At 46.5% G+C, this 27,955-nt stretch overlaps 1 protein-coding gene across 2 annotated transcripts in view; it reads left to right on the forward strand.

Annotated features, from left to right (window-relative positions):
• LOC137518657 (pyrimidine-specific ribonucleoside hydrolase RihA-like) overlaps positions 1–27,955 on the forward strand; it is a 286,828-nt gene that overhangs the window by 149,368 nt on the left and 109,505 nt on the right. The window contains exon 1 of one of the 2 annotated variants that reach the window (XM_068236785.1): positions 25,576–25,594. The exons of the other annotated variant lie outside the window; for it this stretch is intronic. The gene's annotated coding sequence lies outside the window, so the exon portion shown is untranslated. Of the gene's footprint in view, positions 1–25,575; positions 25,595–27,955 lie in introns of those variants that run through there. 2 annotated transcript variants of the gene reach the window in all.

Raw genomic sequence — 27,955 nt, forward strand, 5'->3', positions numbered from 1 at the left:
CTTAGCTAACTGGCCTAACTGTTACCACTAGTGATACTAAAAAAGTTTTTAGATCACTGGGATAGTGATGGTGGGGGGGGGGGGGGGGGTAGGGGGTTGGGGATCAGAGAGCAATCACAAATAATCAAAAACAATCACGAGGCAATTACAACACAATTACAGCAATCGGCGCAATCAAAGCCAATCATGGGGCAATTGAATCCAATAACGCGACAATCAAAAACCAGTTACGTGACAATCGAAGCCAATCACACGACAATCGATGCTAATCCCAGTGCAATTGAGACAATTGTAGCCAAACAAAGCACAATCAAGCCTTACAGACAGCAGATAAGATACACAATGGCAGGGGGGAGAATATACGCAAGCAATGCAAGGTGTGGGAAGGATCTGAAGGGGTGGGGGGTGATCAGATACCCCTAAGGGGTAGTTGGGGGTCTAATCTGATGATTAGGAGTGACAGGGGGTGATAGATGGGTTATTGACGGGTGATAAGTTGGTGTTTACAGGGAAAAACAGATGTAAACAATGGACTACTGATGTGATCGTGTTAGGTGCGGGAGAATCTGTTGACCGCCCCACTGCGATATGAACCACCCAAGCGCAGAGTCTAAGTGACCACGGGTCTTCACCCACAACCCCTTGAGGGGGAAGCAGGACCACTACCCCAGGAGGGGGAAATGGAACTTCGCTGCCTAGTGCCCACCAGGTTGCGCTCAGGATAATCCCACAGTGGGTTGGAGAACAGGTGACGTCTCAGTGTGGAGAGCCAAGTACAGGCGAAATCGAGGTCAGGACAAGCCAAGGTCAGGGCAGGCGGAGATCAGAATGGTCGGGGACAGGCCGGAGGTCGAGGCAGGCAGCAGACTATCAACAGCGGAAATACAAGCCAGGGATCGAGACGGGCAGCAGACAGGAGTAGTCGAGGTCACAAGCCAAGGGTCAATACCAGGAAAACGAGAAATATAATAACAAGTTCACTAGGCACACGCTGTATGAACAAACAGCACAGAGTAAAGGGCAGAGCTGTTTAAATAGGGCAATGGGCGCCAAATTAACGCCTGCGCATGCGCACAGCGCGCAGCGCTGAGTGCGCGTGCGCGCAGCCGTGCGTGCGCACGCGCACAGCACGCAGCGCTGAGTGCGCGTGCGCGCAGCCGTGCGTGCGCATGCGCGCAACCCGATGTGCGCATTTCCAGGAGTGAGGCACTATGAATCCCAGCGTGCCCGCGCGCGCGCGCGTAAGGATGCGCCCGCGGCGACAACGGAGGGGACCTGGCTGGTGAGTATGACATTGCCCCTCCCCCAGGGGCACCCTCCGGGTGCCTACAGGACACGGCTTCTCAGGAAACTTGGAGTGAAAAGTTCTAATTAACCTAGGTGCATGTAAGTTCTGCACAGGTTCCCAGGAATTTTCTTCAACCCCAAAACCTTTCCACTTGACCAGGTACTGAAAAGATCTTCCTCTTCTCCTGCAATCTAGAATTCTTTCTACTTCGTACTCCTCCTGCCCATCAAGCAACACTGGAGGAGGAGGGACAGCAGAGCGATTGAACTCATCAGGAATAACCTTCTTTAAACATGAGACATGGAAAACCGGATGTATCCTCATAGAGCTAGGAAGTTTCAACCTGTATGCCACCTGGTTGATGACTTTGTCTATGGAGAAGGGGCCCACAAACTTGGGTCCCAACTTCTTAGAGGGGCAACAGAGGCGTAGATTATTCGTGGATAGCCATACCATGTCCCCTGGAGCGAAACTAGGGCTTACTCCCCGTTTCTTGTCTGCCCACCATTTAGACCTCTCCTGGGATTCCAGCAAGATGGACTGTAATTTCCTAAAATTCTCAGTTATTAGTTTAAGTCTGTCTTGAACGGTGGGAACCGAGGATTCGGGTATCACTCCAGGTAGGTATACAGGATGATAGGCAAAGTTGGCAAAGAATGGTGACATCTTAGTGGCGGCATGAACAGAGTTGTTGTAGGCAAATTCAGCTGTGGCGAGTAGGGAGGACCAGTCATCTTGGGAAGCAGAAGAGAAGCAACGCAAGTACTGTTCAAGTGTCTGATTAGTCCTCTCGGTCTGGCCGTTGCTTTGTGGATGGTACCCAGACGACAGGCAGGACTTGATGTTCAGGAGTTTACAGAGTTCCTTCCAGAATCGGGAGGTAAACTGAGACCCTCTGTCAGAAACAATCTCGGAAGGGAGGCCATGGAGACGGACGATTTCCTTTAGAAACATCTGGGCGGTTGTAGCGGCAGAAGGAACCCCCTTTAAAAGGATAAAGTGAGCCATCTTGGTAAAACGGTCAACCACCACCATGATGGCAGTAAATCCTTGGGAGGGTGGGAGGTCGACTATAAAGTCCATAGCTATCTTGTCCCAAGGTCGCTCAGGCACAGACAATGGATTAAGAAGACCCCAAGGTTTAGTTCTGGAACTCTTTGATCTTGCGCAGGTTTCACATGAAAGTACAAAGTGTCTACAATCTTTAGGAAGAGTTGGCCACCAAAAGCTTCTCTGAAGGAGTTTCTGGGTTCGGGTAATTCCAAAGTGTCCCGCCAACTTGCTATCATGACAATTGGCCAGCACTTCCTGACGGAGAGCAGTAGGAACAAAAACCTTGTCTCTATGAAGAAACAGGCCGTCACTGAAGACCAGGCTTGAAGGGATTTCCTGTGTAGGTACTGCAGCAAGGACTTGTTTGATTTGCTCCAACAGTTCAGGCTGTAGAAGAAGAAAGCAATTAGCAGGAAGGATGGTGTCAGAAGTAAGGTTAGTTGCACATCCCTCATTAAACATGCGAGAGAGGGCGTCTGCTTTGGAATTCTTGGGTCCAGGACGAAAGGTCAGGTGGAAGTTGAACCTGGAGAAGAACAAGGCCCACCGGGCTTGGCGAGGCTTCAGTCTCTTCGCAGAACGCAAATACTCCAGGTTCTTGTGGTCAGTGAAGATCAGGATGGGATGTAACGCCCCTTCCAGTAGATAACGCCATTCTTCAAGAGCCGCTTTAATGGCCAGAAGTTCTCTATCAGCAACATCGTAGTTCTTCTCAGACGAACTAAGTTTCCGGGAAAAGAAAGCTGTAGGATGAAGAAGGGCTTTGGAGCCAAACCGTTGTGAGAGTATGGCCCCTACTGCAGTTTCAGAAGCGTCCACCTCCAACACGAAAGCTTGAGAAGGATCCGCATGACGGAGAATTGGAGCAGAAGTGAACAGAGTCTTTAGATCCTTGAAGGCAGACTGGGCTTCAGGTGTCCACTTGAATGGAAGATTGGTCTTGGTTAGTTGTGTGATAGGAGCAACAATTTTAGAAAAGTTCTTAATGAATCTCCTGTAGAAGTTGGCAAACCCGATAAATCGTTGCACCCCTTTACGGTCAGAAGGCTCCGGCCAGTTCAGGATAGCGGATACCTTGTTAGGATCCATCTCTATTCCTTCCGCAGAGATTAGGAAGCCCAGGAACTGAATGTTATCTCGTTCAAACTCGCACTTTTCTGGTTTAGCATAAAGTTCATGAGTGCGTAGCCGGGAAAGAACTCTTTTCACATGGATCCGATGTTCTTCCAAGGACGATGAGAAAATCAGAATATCGTCTAAATAGACAACAAGGAAGTCATCAATGAAGTCCCTTAGCACATCATTAATAAAACGTTGGAAAGTAGCAGGGGCGTTGCAAAGGCCAAAAGGCATGACCAGGTACTCAAAGTGGCCGTAACGGGACCTGAAGGCCGTTTTCCATTCATCGCCTTCACGGATCCGTACCAGGTTGTAGGCTCCTCTTAGATCTAACTTGGTGAAGACCTTAGCAGACCGCAATCTTTGGAACAATTCAGACATCAGGGGTAGCGGATAGCGATCCTTAGTAGTGATGTCATTAAGCGCTCTATAGTCTATGCAAGGCCTGAGGGAACCGTCTTTTTTCTCTACGAAGAAGATTCCGGCGCCGGCTGGAGACGTAGAGGGTCTGATGAAACCCTTCTTAAGGTTCTCCTCAATGTATTCCTTAAGGACCAGTGACTCAGGTTCAGAGAGAGGATAAATTCTGCCATAAGGAATGGCCGCTCCCGGCTGTAAATTCACAGGGCAGTCGTAGATACGGTGTGGCGGCAAAGAGTCAGCCCCTTTCTTATCAAATACGTCTAGATAGTCATGATAGACGGCTGGAACCAGAGTGGCCTTTTCAGAGCTGGTACAGAGCAGGCGGCCAACACTTGGAAAGCAGAAGCGAGAACAGTAGGGGGAGTTGAAGGAGACTTCCCCGGAACCCCAGTCAATCAGAGGGTTGTGGCTCTTCAGCCAAGGCATCCCCAGGATGGCAGGAAACAGAGGAGAGGGAATCAGATCAAAACAGAGGTACTCTTGATGCTCATCCTTGATGGTAATTAGCAGGGGAAAGGTCTCCAGTGTGACTGGTCCAGAGTGGATGGATGATCCGTCAGCTAGTTGAATGAGGAGAGGCTTATTCTTCTGACGGATAGGTAGCTGGAGTTGTTGAGCCAGGTGAAGGTCTAAGAAGCAAGAACAAGCCCCTGAATCGATGATGGCTCCAAGGTTAACGTTCTTTCCTCTGGAATCCTGCAGAAAGAGAGAAAGATGGATGTGAGCCGCAGAAGCCAAGGGACTACGAAGTTCCAAGGAATGGATAGAATCAAGCTTACTTAGAGGACGAACGGGACAATCCTGTCGAAAGTGTCCGGAAGCCCCACAGTAAAGACAGAGGTTGGCGGCTCGACGACGTTGTCTTTCCTCAGGAGACAAAGAAGGACGGGCGAGGCCCAACTGCATGGGCTCAGGTTCATCCAAGGACGGGAGGTTGGAAGCAGCAGCAGGAGCAACTGGAGGAAGGGCTGGAGCTGGAGGAAACCAGGAACTGCGAGGGATTCCAACTCTTTCCTGACGTCTCTCTCTTAAGCGCCGGTCAATCTGGATAGAGAGCTGGATGAGGTCTTTGAGGGTGGCTGGGATCCCCACCCGAGCAAGCTCATCTTTAACAGTCTCAGAAAGGCCCAGACGGAACTGTGACTTGAGTACTGAATCGTTCCAGTCTAAGTCGCCAGACCAGCGACGGAATTCCAGGACATACTCCTCCACCGTCCTGCGACCCTGTCGAAGAGCACGTATGGCGGCATCAGCTGAAGCTCCTTTACTAGGGTCGTCATAGAGTTCTGCCATTGCCTCGAAGAAGGATGTGGAGTCTTGCAGACAGACATGACTCTGTTCCACCAGACGAAGGGCCCAGGCCTGTGGTTCACCTTGAAGCAGAGAGATGATAGCTCCTACACGAACATTCTCATTGGCAAAGGTGCGAGGTAACAAGGTGAAGTGCAGATAGCAAGCACTCCTAAACAGTCTGAATTTGCTTGGGTCCCCAGTGAAGCGTTCAGGCAGCGGCAACTTGGGTTCAGGAGCTAGTGACTCAGGATTAGCGGGTGGCAGAACAGGAGCAGCGGCAGGAGCCTGAGCAGGGGCAGGAGCAGGAGCAGGAGCCGCCGCGGCCTGTAGATTGGTGAACTGGCCACGGATCTCAGTGCAGTCCCTCTGAACCATCTGCACCGACACAGTCAGTTGTTGTACCAGATCACAAAGGGCATCAAACGGGGATCGCTCTCCAGAGCCGTCCATCTTGGCTGTTTGTTGCTGTTAGGTGCGGGAGAATCTGTTGACCGCCCCACTGCGATATGAACCACCCAAGCGCAGAGTCTAAGTGACCACGGGTCTTCACCCACAACCCCTTGAGGGGGAAGCAGGACCACTACCCCAGGAGGGGGAAATGGAACTTCGCTGCCTAGTGCCCACCAGGTTGCGCTCAGGATAATCCCACAGTGGGTTGGAGAACAGGTGACGTCTCAGTGTGGAGAGCCAAGTACAGGCGAAATCGAGGTCAGGACAAGCCAAGGTCAGGGCAGGCGGAGATCAGAATGGTCGGGGACAGGCCGGAGGTCGAGGCAGGCAGCAGACTATCAACAGCGGAAATACAAGCCAGGGATCGAGACGGGCAGCAGACAGGAGTAGTCGAGGTCACAAGCCAAGGGTCAATACCAGGAAAACGAGAAATATAATAACAAGTTCACTAGGCACACGCTGTATGAACAAACAGCACAGAGTAAAGGGCAGAGCTGTTTAAATAGGGCAATGGGCGCCAAATTAACGCCTGCGCATGCGCACAGCGCGCAGCGCTGAGTGCGCGTGCGCGCAGCCGTGCGTGCGCACGCGCACAGCACGCAGCGCTGAGTGCGCGTGCGCGCAGCCGTGCGTGCGCATGCGCGCAACCCGATGTGCGCATTTCCAGGAGTGAGGCACTATGAATCCCAGCGTGCCCGCGCGCGCGCGCGTAAGGATGCGCCCGCGGCGACAACGGAGGGGACCTGGCTGGTGAGTATGACAGATCGGGGGGGGGGGGGGGTCTCGGGGGGATCTGAAAGGGTTGGTGGGTGATCAGAAGCCCCTAAGGGGCAGTTGGGGGTCTGATCTGATCGGGGGCAGTGGCAGGTGGTGACAAGGGATGATTGAAAGGTGACGGATAGGTGATTGACAGCTGATCAGCGGGCAATTACAGGGAAGATAGATAGATGCAGTATACGGGGAGGGGGGGTGTCAGGGGGGGAGATCTGAAGGGGTGGGGGGTGATCAGATACCTCTAAGGGGTAGTTGGGGGTCTGATCTGATGGATAGGAGTGACAGGGGGTGATAGATGGGTTATTGACGGGTGATAAGTGTGTGTTTACAGGGAAAAACAGATGTAAATGATGGATTGCTGATGTGATCAGGGGGGGTCTCAGGGGGATCTAAAAGGGTGGGTGGGTGATCAGAAGCCCCTAAGGGGCAGTTGGGGGTCTGATCTGATGGGGGGCAGTGACAGGTGGTGACAAAGGATGATTGACAGGTGACTGATAGGTGATTGGCAGCTGATCAGTGGGGAGATAGACAGATGCAGGGGAGATAGATAGGTTCAGTATACAGGGGGGGGGGGGGTCGGGGGGTGATCTGGAGGTGTGGGGGGTGATCAGATACCCCTAAGGAGTAGTTGGGGGTCTAATCTGATGGATAGAAGTGACAGGTGGTGACAGGGATTTATTGATGGGTGATATGGGGGGTGGTTAGGTCTAAGCTGCAGGCTGCAGGGGGGTACAGGGGGGTGCTGCGGGTGATCGGTGGGTCTGTGGGGCTCCTAAAGTGTGTGTGTTCTGATACTGTGCCTGCTCTCCTCGCTGGTGGTCGATCGCTAAGTGTGACCACCAGCGGGAGGCAGGCAGTATAATACAGCTTGTTACGTAAACAAACTGTATTATACGCGTTCTATTGGGCAGTTTGAAAATTTACAGCCCGCTGGCGCTGCTGATTGGCCGGCGGGCTGACGTCACAAGGGGGCCGAACAGTGTGACGTAGCGATCGCGCGCCTGCAGCCGCGCGATCGCTGATTAATTAGTCTGCAGCCGGCGACGCAGATGTGCGTCGCTGGTCCTGCAGCTGCCACTTTGCCGCCGCACTGTATGAGTGTGCGGTCGGCAAGTGGTTAAGATCATACAGGGAATGTGGATCATTAGAAATTTTAATACCTAAGTATTTTACTGTTTGCTTGATGGGGATTGGAGATGTGGTCAAGAGTGTGGAAAGATCGGAGTGATTAGATAACGGTAGTCAGTGTTCTCCCCAGGCTCTTTTAGCCGGGTGCTTCACCCGGCTAGATTTGGTGACCACCCGGCTGTCATCGGCTCACCTCCTCACCTCCTCCTATGCTGTAAGAGTTGCCCTGCATTTTCATCTCAACCCAAACGGCTACTTTTTCATGCCACTCGGCTACTATTTCATGCCACCCGGCTGGAAAAAAATTCTGGGGAGAACACTGTGTAGTAGTTCACTTTTGTCTAGATTTACTCTAACGCCACTACAGATTCCTATATTGTTGATGATATCAAGAGCTTTATCTAGTTCTTCATGGGGCTCAGACATAAAAAAGGAGCATGTCATCCGCAAATATGGCTTGGGAGACCTATTGGGATACCTGTAATTTGGGCTTGTAAAATGCGTAGCATGGGTTCAAGGGCTAGGTTGAATAGTAAGGGGGAGAGGGGGCAGGCCTGGCGGGTGCCTTTTTGCAGTCGTATTTTAGTGGACAAGAATCCTGGGGTATATACCTGAGCGGTAGGGTCATCATGAAGTGCGTCTATTAATTTACAAAAAGGACCAGTGAATTGCATTTGATGAAGAATTTTTTCCAACCACAGCCATCGGATATTATCAAACGCTTTTTCTGCCTCCAAAAGTAGTATGGCAAATCCTTTGGCTGTGGTCGGGTATGCCTTTGCGTGATCTAAAACCGTGACAACTTTGCGCATATTCATGACTGCTGAGCGATTTCTAATGAAACCAGCTTGAGATGGACTAACTAGTTTATGCATTAGATCCGCCAGCCTATCCGCCATGATTTTTGTGAAGATTTTGATGTCTTGATTAATAAGGGATATTGGCCTATAGGCTGCTGGATCTGTTGGATTTTTCCCTTGTTTTGGAATTAGCTTGATGTGAGCCATTTTAGCTGAGGTGGGCATCTTTCTCTTTTTGAGTATGTTATTGAACATGTTTTGGAGGGCGGGTACTATGTCTGACTGTAGCATTTTAAAGAATTCAGCCATGAATCCGTCAGGTCCCGGGGCTTTATAATTTTTCAGATTTTTGATGGTACGTACTATTTCTGCTTGTGTGATATCTGCATTAAAGAGAATCTGTATTGTTAAAATCGCACAAAAGTAAACATACCAGTGCGTTAGGGGACATCTCCTATTCCCCTCTGTCACAATTTCGCCGCTCCCCGCCGCATTAAAAGTGGTTAAAAACAGTTTTAACCACTTTACCCCCGCGCGTACGTATTTCTCCGCCCCTTTTTCCATCCTTTAAAAACCAGGGACGGAGAAACACGTACTTTCCGCGTTCCCGACGCTGCCCGCGCTCCCGCTCGTAAACACGCCGCCCGCCGCTAGTAAAACCGCCGCCTCCCGCTCGCCCAGAGATCAATGAACGGGAAAATCCATTCCCGTTCGTTGATCTAAGCCCCGCAATGATCAGCTGCTCTCCTATGGGCAGCGCGATCATTGTGAGAAAAAACTCACGTGTCCAGCCTCCTTATTCTTCCTCCAAGCTTCCGGAAGGAAGCTTGGAGGTCGCATTAAATCAAAAAGTTACTGTGGCCATCTTGTGGCCAAATAGTAAACTACACCCTACACATTTTTCACATACAAATAAATGACTTTTACACATAAAATTAACTCATTACCTCCCACACTCCCCATTTTTTTTTTTTTTTTTGTAATTAAAAAAAAATTAAAAAATTTACAATTAAAAAAAATACATAAATAGTTACCTTAGGGACTGAACTTTTTAAATATTTATGTCAAGAGGGTATAACACTGTTACTTTATAAACTATGGGCTTGTAATTAGGGATGGACGCAAAACTGAAAAAAATGCACCTTTATTTCCAAATAAAATATTGGCGCCAAACATTGTGATAGGGACATAATTTAAATGGTTTTATAACCGGGACAAAAGGGCAAATACGTTTCATGGGTTTTAATTACAGTAGCATGCATTATTTAAAAACTATAATGGCCGAAAACTGAAAAATAATTATTTTTTTCCCCACATTTTTCCTATTTTCCCATTAAAACACATTTAGAAAAAAATAATTCTTGGCATAATGTCCCACCTAAAGAAAGCCTAATTGGTGGCGAAAAAAACAAGATATAGTTCATTTCATTGCGATAAGTAATAATAAAGTTATAGACGAATGAATGGAAGGAGCGCTGAAAGGTGAAAATTGCTCTGGTGGTCAGGGGGTAAAACCCCTCAGTGGCGAAGTGGTTAAAAAGTCTGTTTATAAACAAACAAAATGGCCACCAAAACAGGAAGTAGATTGATGTACAGTATGTCCACACATAGAAAATACATCCATACACAAGCAGGCTGTATACAGCCTTCCTTTTGAATCTCAAGAGATCATTTGTGTGTTTCTTTCCCCCCTGAGGGGGGAGTGCATAGCAGAACCACAACACTGAAGAACTTGGCAGCCTTCCAGACACAGGTTGACAAGTCTGACAAGGGAAAGATACATTGATTTATTACAGAGACAGTGATAGTATAAAGTGCTGCAGTAAGCCAGAACACATTAGAATAGCTTTTGGAACTTGTAGGATGATAAAAAACAGGATGCAATTTTTGTTACGGAGTCTCTTTAAGAAACAGTAGGTCTGGTTCTGATAATGAGGGTAATTTAGCTTCTTGTATTAGAGATTCATAGTTGTTGATTATAGGTGTACTATTTTCTTCACTATATAGTCGGGCATAATATCTCTGGAAGCGCTCGTTAATCTTTTGGGGATCGGTTAGTAGTGTGCCTGACTCGTCTAATATTGAGGGAATATTACTGAATGGTTTGGAGCCTTTAATAATATTGCTTAACATTTTGCTCATTTTGTTCCTGAACCTTCTGAATCAGATTTCCCATTAAAATGTTCCTTATTTTTGAACCATTTATCGACTTCTAACTTCTTTTTGACCCATTGGAGCCTATTTTCTTGGTTAGGGAGGGTCCGGAACTTTACCAGAGCCTCTCTAACCTCTTTGACCGCATTAAGGTATTGATCATTAGCTTCTTTTTTTTTCCCTGCCAGGTAAGAGATTATTCTTCCTCTCATCACTACTTTAGCGGTTTCCCAATACAGGTTAGGTTGTGAAATATGAGTTTTGTTGTTTTTATGGAAGTCAAGCCACCATTGTTGCAGAAGGCTAGCGCATTGTTCATCTTGGTACAGCTGTGTTGGAAAGCTCCACATGATGTCTGAACCCCTAGGGATTATTTCTTGTAGCGTTAAAGTGATTGGAGTGTGGTCAGAAATGACCATGTCTTTTATATCTGTGTTTATAATTCTTTGCATGATTTTGTTTGAGACTAAGAACATATCTAGTCTAGTCCAGACATCATGTGGAGCTGAAAGGAAGGTGTATGTTCTATCGCAGGGGTGTGTTATACACTATACGCCAGTCAATTGCATGTCCTGAGTGAGTGAGATTAGTCTATCTGACTTTTTTTGAAATGGAACCGGTATTTTGCGGTCACCTGATCTGTCCTCTCCGGTGTTTATTACTGTATTAAAATCACCACCCATTATCCAACTTGCTGATGTATCACTTACAATAAAGCTGGCCATACACTAGGTCGTTTCCCCACCGATCGACAACAGATTCGATCACTGGGATCGAATCTGCTGTCAAAACGTTAACGCTAAATTTCAATCTATTTCGTCCCGAAATAGATCGGTCCCGTCGATCGCTCCGTGCAGGAAATTACCGTCGATCGCCCGCGGGTAGGGAGCATGTCGCTAGCGGCGTTCGAGTGCCCGCCGACCGACGCAATACAGCTGCAATACATTATCCACTCCGCCGGCACGACTCCCCAGGTCTCCGCTGTCTTCTTCTCCGCGCTGGTCTCCGGGTTCGGCAGGCTTCACTGCTTCTTGTCCCGGCAGGAAGTTTAAACAGTAGAGGGCGCTCTACTGTTTAAACTTCCCCCAGACAGGAAGAAGTGAAGCCTGCCGGACCCGGAGACCACACCGGAGTGGAGAAGAAGACAGCGGAGACCGGGGGGAGTCGCGCCGGCCGGAGAAGGTAATGTATGCGGGGGGGGGGGGGGGGGGAGGGGGAAGTAGCGGCAGCACCACCACAGATTCACAGATTGTGAACGGTTTCAGGCTGAAATCGATTCACAATCTGTTTGCAGTAAAGGCAACCATACGATCCCTCTCTGGTCAGATTCGATCAGAGAGGGATCTATCTGTTGGTCGAATCTGATGGCAAATCGACCAGTGTATGGCTACCTTTAGGGTGCTAACTTCTGTGAGAAACGTTTCATTGTCTTCATTTGGACCGTATATATTCAAAACATTAATAACTTCCTTACCCAGTTGCATGCAAATTCTTAGCCATCTGCCCCCAGCATCAAATTGATGATCTAGAATTGTGCCCTTAAAATTCTTATGTATTAACGTCACTACCCCCGCTTTCCTACCACAAGAAGGAGATCCCAAAACCTGTCCCACCCAATGTTTTTTCAAATATGGTAGCTGAGCTGCTGTTAAGTGGGTCTCTTGTAACATTGCTATGTCTATTTTCAATTTTTTAAGGTGGCGTAAAATCTAAGTCCCTTCACGTTCCAGCTACAAAAATTCCCATTGGTGATTTTTATAATGTACAGGCCAGATATGATAAGAATTTGCATTTTACATGAAAGACATAGAATCATATACATAAAAATAACCCCATAGGACGGTGACTTTTTTCCCCACCCACAAACAGTGCATGTGGGTATAACCCCTTTTCTGCATCTTCTAACTTCTTTCTTATGATATAAAGTGTATGATCTTAATGGTAAAAAAAACAAAACTGAGATGCTTAAAGGAATACTATCGATGTATGCATTTATTTTTAAATGCTGTATGTTGTAGCACACATTAGGGCAAGTACTAGGAGCAATTTGATTCCTCACACAGCTGTTCCTCTCAGCTGTAAAATCCTCGGTCAGTTTTGGCGTCAGTGTTGGATACAAATGTATCTAATACTGAGCTCCCAGAGGGCTAGACCATGTCTCTGCAAAGGGGAGATGCTATCAACTCCTCAGTTTATAGTTTAATTATCACCTTGCTGAAAGAATCTTGTTAATATGGTGGTAAGAGGTTAAAGATTCTAGCAATGTGTGTTTATTATCTTTGCTTCTCTTTACTGATAAAGATACTAATAATGCTAATTGTAGACAGTGGTCTGCCCCTCTCAGCAGCTTGTAAAGTGGATGCAGCCTGGAGTGAATCGCCTCAAGCAGGCAGCCAGTCTGAGTGTAAACACAGACTCCTGGTATAGCTAGTTATATTCCAGCAATATTCCAGCTCATTTAGTTACCTGTTACCACCTCAGATCAGCCTATTTCTCCTCAGGTCTGCTGCATGCTGTGAGTGACACAGTGAAATATATTTGTGAGCAGTGTGACAGAGTAACCAAGCAGCTCAGGGTGACCCAAACTACTATGAGCTGTGTGAGAAATGAATTTTTAAGCAGGGATAGTGAGAGAGACCTGGGTGAATAAATAAAGTGCCCCTAGCACTAGTGGTAATGTGTACACTAATATAGAGTATTAAAAAAAAAAGTCATTTCAATCGATAGTACTCCTTTAAGAGCAGAAAAACAAAAACAAAGCGTCTTCACTTTTTATTTTTTATTTTTTTCCCCTAGGGGGAGGCATAGGGCTAGAAAATAAAAGTTCCAGATCTCAGATAGTGTGTCAGTCTTATTGTAGGAACAGACTAACCAGCAAACTCATGGTGACCCAGAACTCATTGGAGTGTGTAAGGGACTACAATGGTCCTAAAAGCCCCCTTACTAAGATGTTAAGAAAAACAAAAGTTTGCTTTCTTAAAACAGAAAGAATTTGTGATAATTCAGGTTGGAATGAGCTTGAGATGTCTCCCTGTGCAACACGGCTGAATATATGCAAATTAACCATTGTACCCTTAGAAGCTAAACACACCTCCAGAACCGCTGGAATGCAATGATGTGTCAGCTTGGTAATTTATACAGAGCCATAATAATCCAACATGCATACAGACTGTTTCGGATTGTTTGATCCTCATCAGTGCATGGCATGGATAAATTTGGCTCTATGCAGTAGGGCTTGTAACACCGAAAGGCACAGACTAACCAGCAAGCTAATGGTGACCCAGAACTCATTGGAGTGTGTAAGGGACTACAATACCCACAGTAATCATTAACTGACTAGCATTTCTCCCATCTTGAGGGTATTGATAAAAGCTGTCAGCGCCATAAATTTTGCTCGAAAGTAGGAGAGGAGTGAATGTCACCTGCAGCGATCAGTCCTCCTCGTTTTCTTCTGTTTCTCCTGGAGGAGATGACGGTTGTGTGGTAGCTAGCACTTTAAAAAAAAAATCGATCAGCATCTTGTGCATTTTTGAAAGTATGAGTTTCGTCTTGATCGTCAGTAACTTTTAGAATAGCTGGGTATAGTAGTGTAAATTTCCACTGACGTCTTACACATTCGGCACAAGAGGCATTGAATTTTTGTTGCTGTTTGGACACTTCCAGGGAAAAATCATTAAAAAGTCTGATCCTGTGACCTTCATATTCCAAAAGCTGGCCATTTTGGTGAAAAGCTGTCAGAATGGCAGACTTCTCGGCGTAATCCAGGTACTTTGCCATCACTAGTCGAGGACCTTTATTTGTTGATGCTTGTGGGGGTCCCACTCTATGGGCTCGCTGAACTTTAAATGGGCCATTTAGGCTTAAGAGTTCAGGGATAGTTCCTGCGCAGAACTTAGGCAGGATTGCCGCTGTGTATGATTCTGGCAGCCCCACTACCCGTAGGTTGCTGCGGTGTGACCTACTCTCCAAATCCTGCAATTTGTCATGCATTTCTTTATTCTCCTTTAAAGGGATACTGTAGGGGGTCGGGGGAAAATGAGTTGAACTTACCCGGGGCTTCTAATGGTCCCCCGCAGGCATGGTCTGTGTCTGTGTCCCAGTATGGTCTGTGTCTGCGCAGTATGCTCCTGGTGACAGCAGCGGGATTGAGGACATGGCAACGCAGGCGCAGTGGATTTCAGACTTTAAAGTCTGAAATTCCAGAAGTGAACCGGAGGCGGGGCCGGAGCATCGGGAAGTGGCTGCACTGGCACAGGATGTCTGCGGGGGACCGTTAGAAGCCCCGGGTAAGTTCAACTCATTTTCCCCCAACACCCCTACAGTATCCCTTTAAAAGTGTATTAATGGACTCTTTCTGCTTTTGCTGATCATCTTCTAGTGTGGAAACTCTATACTCAGCTTGTGTGATTCAGGTATTGTGTTCTTGGGTATCTTTGTGCACCTTTTTCAGTGATTGCGTCACAGCAGCCTGGATCATTGACTCTAGGTCAGGCCTAAGTTGTGTGACGACTGCTTTGGCTATTTTTGCATAGCGGGCGTTACACTCACCCCGTTCTGAGGCATCATCAGAGTCTGAATCCCTTCCTTGTGACTTATTGTCCTCGGTCCAGTCTGTATTGCCCTCGGTGTTTCGCTTACAGGACCGCGACTGTCGGCTGCCTTCTTTAGCTTTCTCCTTTGGCACCATCTTTAGCTGGCTTAGTGGCTGCGTGTTCCCGGGACTCCGAGCACGTCAGGTAACGGTCCATCGGCAGAAGGCAAACTGCTCCCCAATGTCTCTCGATCGTGAGCACTCACTTTTCCAGCTATATTTGGCGCTTTAGCTGTATGTTAGACTTCACACTGCGAGACCGTTTGCGGGAGCTCGAGCTCTAGCCGCTTCTCTCCAGGACGCCGGAACCGGAAGTCCGATTTTTAGTTTTTATTATATTCATCAAAAAAGACATGAATTTTGTCAAAAAAATTATTTTTTTAACTTTCTGTGCTGACATTTTTCAAATAAAGTAAAATTTCTATATACATTTTTGTCCACATTTATTGTGCTACATGTCTTTGATAAAAAAAAATCCAATAAGTGTATATTTATTGGTTTGGGTAAAAGTTATAGCGTTTACAAACTATGGTGCAAAAAGTGAATTTTCCCATTTTGAAGCATCACTAACTTTTCTGAGCACCTGTCATGTTTCATGAGGTGCTAAAATTCCAGGATAGTATAAATACCCCCCAAATGACCCCATTTTGGAAAGAAGACATCCCAAAGTATTCACTAAGAGGCATGGTGAGTTCATAGAAGATTTTATTTTTTGTCACAAGTTAACGGAAAACGACACTTTGTGACAAAAAAAAATAAAAAAAAAATTCCATTTCTGCTAACTTGTGACAAAAAAAATTTAAATCTGCCATGGACTCACCATGCCCCTCTCTGAATACTTTGGGATGTCTACTTTCCAAAAAGGGGTCATTTGTGGGGTGTGTTTACTTTCCTGGCATTTTGGGGGGTGCTAAATTGTAAGCACCCTTGTAAAGCCTATAGCTGCTCATTGGACTTTGGGCTCCTTAGCGCACCTAGGCTGCAAAAAAGTGTCACACATGTGGTATCGCCGTACTCAAGAGAAATAGTATAATGTGTTTTGGGGTGTATTTTTACACATACCCATGCTGGGTGGGGGAAATATCTCTGTAAATGACAATTTTTGGTTTTGTTTTTTTTACACACAATTGTCCATTTACAGAGCTATTTATCCCACCCAGCATGGGTATGTGTAAAAATACACCCCAAAACACATTATACTACTTCTCCTGAGTATGGTGATACCACATGTGTGACACTTTTTTTGCAACCTAGGTGCGCTATGGGGCCCAAAGTCCTATGAGTACCTTTAGGATTTCCAGGTCATTTTGAGGCATTTGATTTCCAGACTACTCCTCACGGTTCAGGGCCCCTAAAATGCCAGGGCAGTTTAGGAACCCCACAAGTGACCCCATTTTAGAAAGACAACACACCTAGGTATTCTGTTAGGAGTATGGTGAGTTCATAGAAGATTTTATTTTTTGTCACAAGTTAGCGGAAATTGATTTTTATTGGGTTTTTTTCAAAGTGTCATTTTCCACTAACTTATAACAAAAAATAAATTCTATGAACTCATCATACTCCTAACGGAATACCTTGGGGTGTCTTCTTTCTAAAATGGGGTCACTTGTGAGGTTCCTATACTGTCCTGGCATTTTAGGAGCCCAATACTGTGAGGAGTAGTCTGGAAACCAAATGCCTCAAAATGATTGTTCAGGGGTATAAACATCTGCAAATTTTGATGACAGGTGGTCTATGAGGGGACGAATTTTGTGGAACCGGTCATAAACAGGGTGGCCTCTTAGATGACAGGATGTATTGGCACTGAAGTGCAGGAAGCGCAGGATGTTCTCAAATCGTGACCTGGACATGGCAGCAGAGAACATGGGCATGTGATGTATTGGGTGCGTAGACCAATAAGACCCAATACATTATTTTTGACAAGACCCATGTTAAGGAGAAGGCCCCAAAAAATGTTACGTTTGGAAAATTGGAGTGGTTTCCACCGAAAAAGCTGGGCATGGTAGCTTCTTGGATTGGCGATTGCGTATTGTGTGGCATAACGGTTGGTCTCAGCCACAATTAAGTTGTAGAGACCAGCAGTGTTCAGAAAAAAAAAAAATTCTGTCACTGCGGTGGGGCGGGTGAGGGTTTGGCCGGGTGATCAGAAGCCCGCAGGGGGCAGATTAGGGCCTGATCTGATGGATAGGAGTGCTAGGGGGAGACAGGTGGTGACAGGAGGTGATTGATGGGTGTCTCAGGGGGTGATTAGAGGGGAGAATAGATGCAATCAATGCACTGGGGAGGTGATTGGAAGAGGGTTTGAGGGGGATCTGAGGGTTTGGCCGAGTGATCAGGAGCCTACACGGGGAAAATTAGGGCCGGATCTGATGGGTAGGTGTGCTAGGGGGTGACAGGAGGTGATTGATGGGTGTCTCAGGGTGTGATTAGAAGGGGGAATAGATGCAAGAAATGCACTGGGGAGGTGATCAGGGGGGGGTCTGAGGGCGATCTGAGGGTGTGGGCGGGTATTTGGGTGCCCGCAAGGGGCTGATGAGGGTCTGATCTGATGAGTATGATGGGTAGCAGTGACGGGGTGATTGATGGGTGATTAGAGGTTGATTAGAGGGGAGAACAGATGTAAATAATGCACTGGGGAGGTGATCAGGGGGGGTTTGAGGGCGATCTGAGAGTGTGGGCAGGTGTTTGGGTGCCCGCAAGGGGCAGATTAGGGTCTTTGATAGGTGATCAGGGTGTGATTAGAGGGGACAATAAAAGCAAGCAGTGCACTGGGGGGGTGATCGGGGGGGGGGGGGTCTGAGGGCAATCTGAGGGTATGGGCGGGTAATTGGGTTCCCGCAAGGGGCAGATTAGGGTCTGATTTGATGGTTGGCAGTGACAGGAGGTGATTGATGGGTGATTGACAGGTGATCAGTGGGTGATTACAGGGGAGAATAGATGTATACAGTACACACGGGGGGGGGGGGGGGGGTCTGGGGAGGATCTGAGGATGTGGGGGGGGGGGTGATCAGGAGCCCCCAGGGGGCAGTTTAGGACCTAATCTAAAAAATAGTGTTGACAGATAGTGACAGGGGGTGATTGATGGGTTATTAGGGGGGTGATTGGGTGCAAACAGGGGTCTGAGGGGGTGATCAGGGGGGGGGGGGTCTGAGGTGTGCTGTGGGTGATCAGGGGGTAGTGGAGGCAGGATCAGTGTTCTGTTGTGCTTACTAGGGGGTCTGCCTCCTGCTCTGGTGGTCCCTCGATCACTGGGACCACCAGGAGGCAGCCTGTATAATACACTTTGTATACATTACAAAGTGTATTATACACTTTGCATGCTGCAGATCGGGGGTTAACAACCCACTGGCGCTTCTAAATAGCCGGTGGGTTGGCGTCACGGGTGGGCGGAGCCTAATGCCGGCGGATACACGCGCATCTATGCGCGCGATCCCCGGCTAATTAGTCCCCCAGGTGCTGCCGCCGATCGGCATTAGGCAGTCCTGGGGGTGCCACTTTGTCGACGCCCATCGGTAGTGGGCAGTCGTCAAGTGTTTAAACATTGTAACATGAAGGTCCATAGACTTTCGGTTTAACATTCACAGTACAGCAGTGAGTTTCTGAGCAGTGCACTTCAACTCATTGGGACTGAGTGATTAAAATTAATGGAAATGCTTAGAAAAGCATGCTATGTGCATTTCAGTGCATGGATCATGCACATATGCATGATGTGCCCAGTTGAATCAGCTAGTTTCTGTTTTCTCTACGTCAGTTCAGTGTTTTGACAATGCAGTGAAGTTTGTAGAAACTTATAGAAATATGCAACGAAATGCACAAACTCACTGACAAATATATGCATTTTAAAGCTTTTACTACTGTGAATGAGCCCTTAAAGGATAACCGAAGTGACATGATGAGATAGACAAGACGCGTCATGCGGACACGCTTTACGGCTCTTTACAACGGGGAATGCGGAAGAGGACGCTTTGCCCGAGGACGACTGGCAGTCGACCGAAAATGAAACTTAGCCGCGGAGAGAGACCAGAGGGCACCGAAAGACCGGTGCGGGCACAGGACGGCTGCAGGAGGCTTGGGAAAGCCCCCAGGTAAGTGAATTTTTTTTCCCCCACAGTTAAGGTTCCCTTTAACCAAGAATAACCAATTTAGAGAAAATTATAAATCTTATTTAAACAACACCAAATTAGTATTTTAGCTAATTAAAAGCAATAGTAAATACTTGGACGTTGTTTAGAACCATTATCATGCACTACGATTCAATATATATTTGTTAAGGGGTACTTGTCATAATGGTTACTATGCCAGTGGGTACTTGGTGAGTACATGGGTTTTAAAGGGGGTACATACCAAAAAAATGTTGAGAAACACTGGTGTAGTGTATTTATTGTAGTCTAGGGCCAATTTAGGGGGAAGCCAATTAACTTATCTGTATGTTTTTGGGATATGGGAGGAAACCGGAGTGCCCGGAGGAAACCCATGCAGACACAGGGAGAACATACAAACTCCTTGCAGATGTTGACCTGGCTGGGATTTGAACTGGGGACCCAGCGATGCAAGGCAAGAGCGCTAACCACTACGCCACCGTGCTGCCCTTAAGAGTTAAATAGTAGGTATATAAGTGGTTGACTCTGTCCTGACTCAGACAGGAAGTGACTACAGTGTGACCCTCACTGATAAGAAATTCCCCTTTTTATCTCTTTCTTGCTCTCAGAAGCCATTTTCTGCTAGGAAAGTGTTTTATAGTTAGAATTTCTTATCAGTGAGGGTCACACTGTAGTCACTTCCTGTCTGAGTCAGGACTGAGTCAGCCACTTACATACCTGATATTTAACTCTTTCAGATAAAGAAAAAAGGAACACAGCATAGTTATTTGTATGCTAGACACTGTACGTACACATGTCTATCTCATCATATCGGATGTCACTTCGGGTATCCTTTAAAGAGAATCTGTATTGTTAAAATCGCACAAAAGTAAACATACCAGTGCGTTAGGGGACATCTCCTATTACCCTCTGTCACAATTTCGCTGCTCCCCGCCGCAATTAAAAGTGGTTAAAAACTGTTTTAAAAAGTTTGTTTATAAACAAACAAAATGGCCACCAAAACAGGAAGTAGGTTGATGTACAGTATGTCCACACATAGAAAATACATCCATACACAAGCAGGCTGTATACACCCTTCCTTTTTAATCTCAAAAGAACATTTGTGTGTTTCTTTCCCCCTGCAGCTATCTTCCACTGAAGTGTCAGGCTGTTTCTTCCTGCAGAGTGCAGACAGCTCTGCCTGTATGTAATTCCTCAGTATGTGAAAGCCCAGCCAGCTCAGAGGAGGATTTATCCAACTTGTAAAAGATAATAGAGCAGAGAGAAGCTGCACTAATCTAAATAATACACAGGCAGTGTGCAGAGAGGGGCCTGGAGAGGGGAGATGCATCACAGAACCACAACACTGAAGAACTTGGCAGCCTTCCAGACACAGGCTGACAAGTCTGACAAGAGAGAGATAAGTTGATTTATTACAGAGATGGTGATAGTAGAACGTGCTGCAGTAAGCCAGAACACTTGAGAATAGATTTTGGAACTTGTAGAATGGAAGAAAACCGGATGAAAATTTTGTTACGGAGTCTCTTTAAAGGAGTCATCAGTCAAAAAACCTCCTCCTCTTTTATACTTACCCGGGGCTTCCTCCAGCCCCTTGCAGCTGACATGTCCCACACCGCAGTTCTGCTCTCAGCCGTTTTCCTGGGTTCCCCCGCCGGTGCAGAGGGCGACCTCAAGGTTGTCTCTACCATGTCTGCGCAAGCATCGCTGTCAATCAAGCCCACGTTGTCCACGGTGTGCTGTGCAGAACTACTGCACCTGTGCAGTACATCACAAACAACCTGGACTTGATTGACAGTGGCGCTCGCACAGGCGCACTAGAGGTCAGCCTCTGCACCTCTGGGGACGCGTATTAAAAACAGATGCAAACTATGCACTAAACCCTAAACTCAGATTAAGGCCTCTTCCACGGACTGTTGATAGGCAGTGAAATGCCTCTCAAACTCTCCCAACTGCTTGCTGCTGCCTTGTAACTGCTCACTGCTGCCTGGTAACTTGCTTGCTGAGCACACAGTTCAACAGTCCGTGGAAAAGAGGCCTTAAACGGAATGCAAACAAATAGCACATGGATGCAGCTAGCCATAAATAAACTTAGGCCTCATTTCCACGGGCAGTTGAACTGTGTGCTCAGCAAGCAAGCACCAGGCAGTAGGGATGATCACAGATATGCAAATTGTTCAGAGTTCATGCAAGTGTATACAGTTTAATATACAGTTTAAAAATGAACCAGTTTGAAAATGTACCAGTCAATTTAAACCCAGGTTTAAATTGATTGAAAATTGACCAAACTGCATACATTTGCATAAAATTTGCATAATTTTGGAACATTGATCATCCCTACCAGGCAGCAGCAAGCAGTTGTGAGCTTGAGAGGCATTTTACTGCTTATCAACTGCTCGTGGAAAAAGGCCTTACATTTCTATACAGCAGGAGGAGGTGGCAGCACTTCCCATGGCACGCTGCATCTGATTGACCAACTGCACAGATGTGTATAGGCTAAATATAGGCAAGCTACACAAAAATACCCAGAAAAGGACAACAGCGCTGCCTGCTAAGTGCTTGCTCCAAGCTGAGCCAATCGGTCTGATTCAATACACAGTCAGATTCACCCCAAATGGTTTCCACAGTTCATCAAATTAATACATCAGAGTATTCATGCACTGTGTTAAGCCCAATCTACACGATACGATTCTTTATACGATTCTATTACGATTCTATTTACGATCCGATTAAATCCAACATGTCCCATCGGGATTCGATTCAATTCGATTTGCCATTGCAAAAACAATGGCAAAACGAACTGAATTGAATCCTGATCGGACATGTTGGATTTAATCGGATCGTAAATAGAATCGTATTTGTGAAGAGTGAAGAAAAATCGGCACTAGAAAAATCTCGCTGAAGAAAGTCACCTTTTTATTGATACTCCCGACACCTTCAGTGATACATACAAAAAATCTAGCCTTACAGCTGTTTCATGGGATGACCTGCTTCTTCAGAGGCAGCTGATACAAATTATGGCATGCAAGGCAAAGTATATCTATACACATAAGCAATAGGTAGGTCTTACCCCACGCTGCAATCGTCCATCACTGCCGAGCGCGCGCCAGAATCTAGCACTGCCCCGAGCCGGTCAGGCCGCCTGCTGGAAGAGGCACGCCCCCTTGTCTGGGAGCATGCAATGGGATTTCCCCAAGCGTCACGTGATACGTGATTGCGTTCCTACTCTGTTTCTGCTGTTGTGTGTGTCACGCACACACAACAGCAGAAACAGAGTAGGAACGCAATCGCGAGAGGCGATTGCCAGAGGTGACACAAGACTAAGCAGAGGTAAACCCAGGAGCAGAGCAAAGGCACAGCAAATCATACAATGAGAATGATAAGGAAAATAACAAACGCTAACTAAAAGCGAACACCGCACTCATTCGCAACAGTGAACGCGTTTATAGCGCGGTCTCCGCACGTTAAGCGCAACAGAGACAAGCACGCCACCCTAACTAACCACCGACACACAAACACGAAACAGAGAACGCGAGCGCTTGCTTAACGGTTACCTCACCGAGCCTACAGCAAGTGTTCGTATCAGACAAGACAGACAGACGGACGAAAAACAGAAATATGAGAGATACGATCTACCGCTCTTCCGCCAGAGCGAGTGCGATCCGGGTTCAGGGACAGGATAGGAAAGATCCACTGCTTTTTCCGCCAGAGCGAGTGTGATCCGGGTTCAGGAACAGGATAGGAAAGATCCACTGCTCTTTCCGCCAGAGCGAGTGCGAACCAAGTAGGGAAACAGAGTTAGCAGGATCCACTGCTCTTTCTGCCAGAGCGAGTGCGATCCAAGTACAGCAAGATGAGGTAGCCAGTAGCAACTGCTGCTCAAGCTTACCCTCCAAGAATACAGATCAGAAGGATCCACAGCCGCTACCGCTAGAGGCAAGTGCGATCCAAGCAGATGAACATAAGGAGCTACCAATAGCAACCGCTGCTCTGGTTAGCACCCCCAGACAGACAAAACAGGCAATACAAATAATACAACCTGACTGAACTAGAGGGGTGTCTAATACAGCCCCCAGAAATACTCTAAGATAACTTTAACAATCCAACAGGGAAGGCTGACACTCCAGGAGTGTATTAACAAACCGTTATGACCAGCAAAGCATTCTGGGAGCAGAAGGCTTTTATACTGCCAGCCCTCAAAGGAGACAGCTGGGCAATTTGCATGTATGCAAATCCCTCAGCAAAGCAACTCTGAAAGTTGCAAGATGAAGCTAGGTCTCTTTTCCAGAAACCTGCATCCCTCAGACATAAGGAATGGTCAAACAGCTGTCTGCCTGTGCAGCCAGCTGAGCGGATCATTGCAGATAGTGTATCCACCCAACTGTATACTTTTGCACAGCCAAAATTGATGACAATGACAACAATTATGGCAACGAAAATTGCCTTTTGGCCTTGCCTTGGTTAACCAATTAGGTTCACCGAGATTCTTAAACTCGCTCCTAACCAATCTGTCACCGATCGTTGGTGCCCGACGGAAAGTCACCATCGCTTTTTCTGCCAGGCGTTCTTCCCAATGAGGGCGAGTACGAAGTTCAACCCAATTCCTGGAAATAACACTACGGATTCTTTCTGCCATAGGTGAAAAATCAAAAACAAAGGGGGTGTTGGCCTTTTTTGACAGAGGGCTAGAACCACTGGATAGATTATTTTTGTTCTTTTTGCCAGTACCTCGCATTAAGATCTCCTCTCGTCCACGACCGTCGGCCTTGTTAAAGGCCTCGATAAGTAGAGAGAGAGGATACCCCCGATTTAAGAGTCTGTATCCAAGTTCCCTACTTTGGGAAATAAAGTCATCCTGTTTACCGTTGTTCCTTTTTAATCGGAGAAACTGACTATATGGAATACTATTCAAAACATGGCTGGGATGATAGCTGTTAAAAACCAAGATGGAATTAGTGGAAGTGGCCTTTCTAAAACCCTTGGACAAGAGACGCCCCTCCTCCACATAAATGACCAAGTCCAAGAATTCCATCTTTGAACCCCCCCATGCTCCTGTGAATCACATATTGAGGTTATTCAACCCCAACCATTCAATGAACTCCTGAAACAGGGACTCACTCCCGTCCCACACAAGAAGCACATCGTCCACATAACGATACCAGGACACAATGGCGTGGCGATAGGGATGTTTTTCATTTTTCACCTATGGCAGAAAGAATCCGTAGTGTTATTTCCAGGAATTGGGTTGAACTTCGTACTCGCCCTCATTGGGAAAAACGCCTGGCAGAAAAAGCGATGGTGACTTTCCGTCGGGCACCGACGATCGGTGACAGATTGGTTAGGAGCGAGTTTAAAGATCTCGGTGAACCCAATTAGTTAACCAAGGCAAGGCCAAAAAGCAATTTTTCGTTGCCATAATTGTTGTCATTGTCATTAATTTTGGCCGTGCAAAAGTATACAGTTAGGTGGATACACTATCCAAATCAAAGACTGTATACATTGCGGAACTGAATTTGGCGTGTACGTCGTGTTTTGCCCATGTATGAGGTTCTACATTGGCAAGACTACTCGTCCTTTGAAAACCCGATTCCAGGAGCACTACAAATCCATAGAGACCGGGAAAGGTGCTAGTAGACTGATTGCCCACATCAGGGACGTCCATGCAGACAATGCTGACTGCCTTAGATTCTGTGGCCTCAAGGTGGTCCATTGTCCACATAGAGGGGGGTCTAGAGATCAGTCCCTGAGGAGAGAGGAAGCGAGACTAATCTCCCTTACAGGGGCATATGGGAGGATGGGCCTCAATGAAAGAAACGAGTTGTGGTGTTTCCTTGATAAACATTAGTAACTTTAGCTTGGAGTACTGTTGCCCTTTATGTATAATTATGGCTCCGGTTAATTGTAGCATGCTATTTATCACCCATGCGGTCTGTGTGAATGCTCCTCCTTTTTTCCTTCTCTTTTTCTGTTTCAATTTTACATGGTTTGTGTATATGTTTGGGGGTCCTGTTTACTGCTGGTATGCGCCCGTACTATCGCACTGTCTTTACTGCTTATACCGTTATGCATTTCTCAATTGCATCTTTCATTAGCTCAAACTGATACTCTTATTGAATTTGCACTGTACTTGCGTTTTAAACTAATGTTTTTATTCCTGTTTTTGTATTCTAGGTGCCCCCTTGACGTGCGTCGTTGCTAGGCAACGTTGTGCGCCGCTGTGTTCTTCACTGATACCGGCAGCCAATCCAGTAGCGGAGGATGTGATGTATGCGGTTCACGTGACGCGTATCACGTGACACTTGGGGAAATCCCATTGCACGCTCCCAGACAAGGGGGCATGCCTCCTCCAGCAGGCGGCCTGACCGGCTCAGGGCGGTGCTAGATTCTGGCGCGCGCTCGGCAGTGATGACGATTGCAGCGTGGGGTAAGACCTACCTATTGCTTATGTGTATAGATATACTTTGCCTTGCATGCCATAATTTGTATCTGCTGCCTCTGAAGAAGCGGGTCATCCCGTGAAACAGCTGTAAGGCTAGATTTTTTTGTATGCATCACTAAAGGTGTCGGGAGTATCAATAAAAAGGTGACTTTCTTCAGCGATTGGTGCCCGGAAATACGTTCTTTTCTTCATTCCTTGTAAATAGAATCGTAATAGAATTGTATAAAGAATCGTATCGTGTAGATGGGGCTTTATAGCTTCTTGATCCTTCAGATAAAACATATGCCACACTCACCAGATCCCTTGACTCTAGAGTCAAATGTGCTTTGGAAGGTTTAAAGCCCCTTCCCCGGCTGCTCGGCTGATGTCTGCTTAATCACCTCACACGCTTCCTGTCCAACAGCAGTTGTGCTCCCCCACTACAGAGGAACACTTTCTCCTTTCAAATCCTCCGTTGTACCTCAAATAAAAGTGACACCTCTCATTGCGCAATCAAAGTATAAAACGATAAAACACAAGCCTGGGGTGGGTTTCACAGCATGGAGTTTTAACCAGGCTCTCCCCCGTGCGCTGCTCCGGATCAGCGCTCAATAAGATGCTCGGTATGTCCTGCATTCAACCTCGCCGCGCCTCTTGGCTCCTCCTCATACGTAGCTCCGCCCTGCGCGTTTCGTACGTCAGTACTCATCAGGGGCTCGGAGCTATGTACTTGCGTTGCCTATTTATATGCTAAACAGTCCTCCTCTGGTGACAGACAGCTTAAGCCGTCAAGGCACCCCCTGCTGGTCAGTGGGAAAAACCTTTAGACTAAGATTGTCCTCCCGTGCTATGCCATAGCTAAACTCCCTCTGCTGGCGATTGAGGGTATTCATTCCTCAGTAATATCTCCTATATGCTCTCATGAGCTCCATCTTGTGGCCAAAATCTATATTATCCTCAGCCCACGGAGAGAGTCTGGTTATCACAATATCAATCAATACACATAATTAAAAAAACATTAAAAGCTAAAATAAAAAAAAAAAATGTACAGATGCAGCATCTTAGTGTCACAATATCCTATACGGTTATTGGCTAATCATCACTAATGAAACAGTTAACATCTATCTCAATATTAAGCCCTCCAGGGGTTAATGATTCCATCTTGAACATCCATTCCATCTCTTTTTGGGCCATATCTCTAAATTTGTTGCTACCTCTCCAGTTATACTTCATCTTGTGTATTGCACAGAACCTTAGTTGTTTTGGGTTACATCCATTGTTTTCTTTGAAATGCTGAGATATGCTGTGCCCTTCAAATCCCCTTATAATATTGCCTATATGTACAGACACTCTTTTCTTCAGGGTCCTGCTGGTCCTTCCGATATATTGTTTTCCACATGCAAATTACATGTGTGGTGTTACATGTTGAAAACCCCCTCAACCTGAATGTCTGCCCATTTACATGAGATGGTATTTCTCTATATCTATCAGGGGTGGCTTTAGTGCATCCCCTGCATTTTTTGCATGGATAAAATCCTTCTAATCCCCATGGGTTATTTTGTTGGTTAATAGGGGGTCCACACAGCTTGGTGCCTGCAATTGTTTTAGGTTCGGGGCTTTTCAATATACAAAGATAGGATTTTCTGGTAAGTTTGGGCCTAGTACCGTGTCTTCTTTCAGTACTGGCCAGTGCTTTTTAAAAATTCGTTGCATACCCCTATACTGTACATTGTACTGTGTTAGAAAAGAGAATTGCCTCCTTGGGTCTATATCAGCATTCTCTGTTGCTTAATCCCCAAAAGACTCTCTATTTATTTCTTTGACCCTTTCAATTTGCTGATCAATAGCCCCTTTCTCATACCCCTTCTCGATAAATCTATCTCCAACAACATTAGCCTGTTCTACATCGTCAGTGACCTTCAAGCAATTTCTGCGCAACCTCATCATCTGGCTCTTGGGGACCGCCTTAATTCAACTAGGATTGTGACAGCTTGTGACCGGAATAAAACCATTCCGGTGAGTTGGTTTAAAAAAGGTTTTGGTCTGCAAGCTGTCACCATCCTTGAAAATCTCCAGATCGAGGAAATGTATTTTTTCATAATCTGGTTCTGCACTAAGTTCAATATTCAAAGTGTTGTTATTCAGATGAGATACAAATCCATCAAGTGCCTCGTGGTCCCCATCCCAGAATATGATAAGGTCGTCTATGTAGCGACGCCATAACCTTACATTACTACCCATATTACTATCAAATATTTGCTCCTCCTATTTAGACATAAAGAGATTTGCGAGGCTGGGGGCAAACCCAGCCCCCATGGCACAGCCTCGTATCTGCACATAATAATCACCTCGATACCAAAAGTAATT

The sequence above is a fragment of the Hyperolius riggenbachi genome, chromosome 5 (assembly GCF_040937935.1).
Source record: "Hyperolius riggenbachi isolate aHypRig1 chromosome 5, aHypRig1.pri, whole genome shotgun sequence".
Taxonomy (NCBI): Eukaryota; Metazoa; Chordata; class Amphibia; order Anura; family Hyperoliidae; genus Hyperolius; species Hyperolius riggenbachi.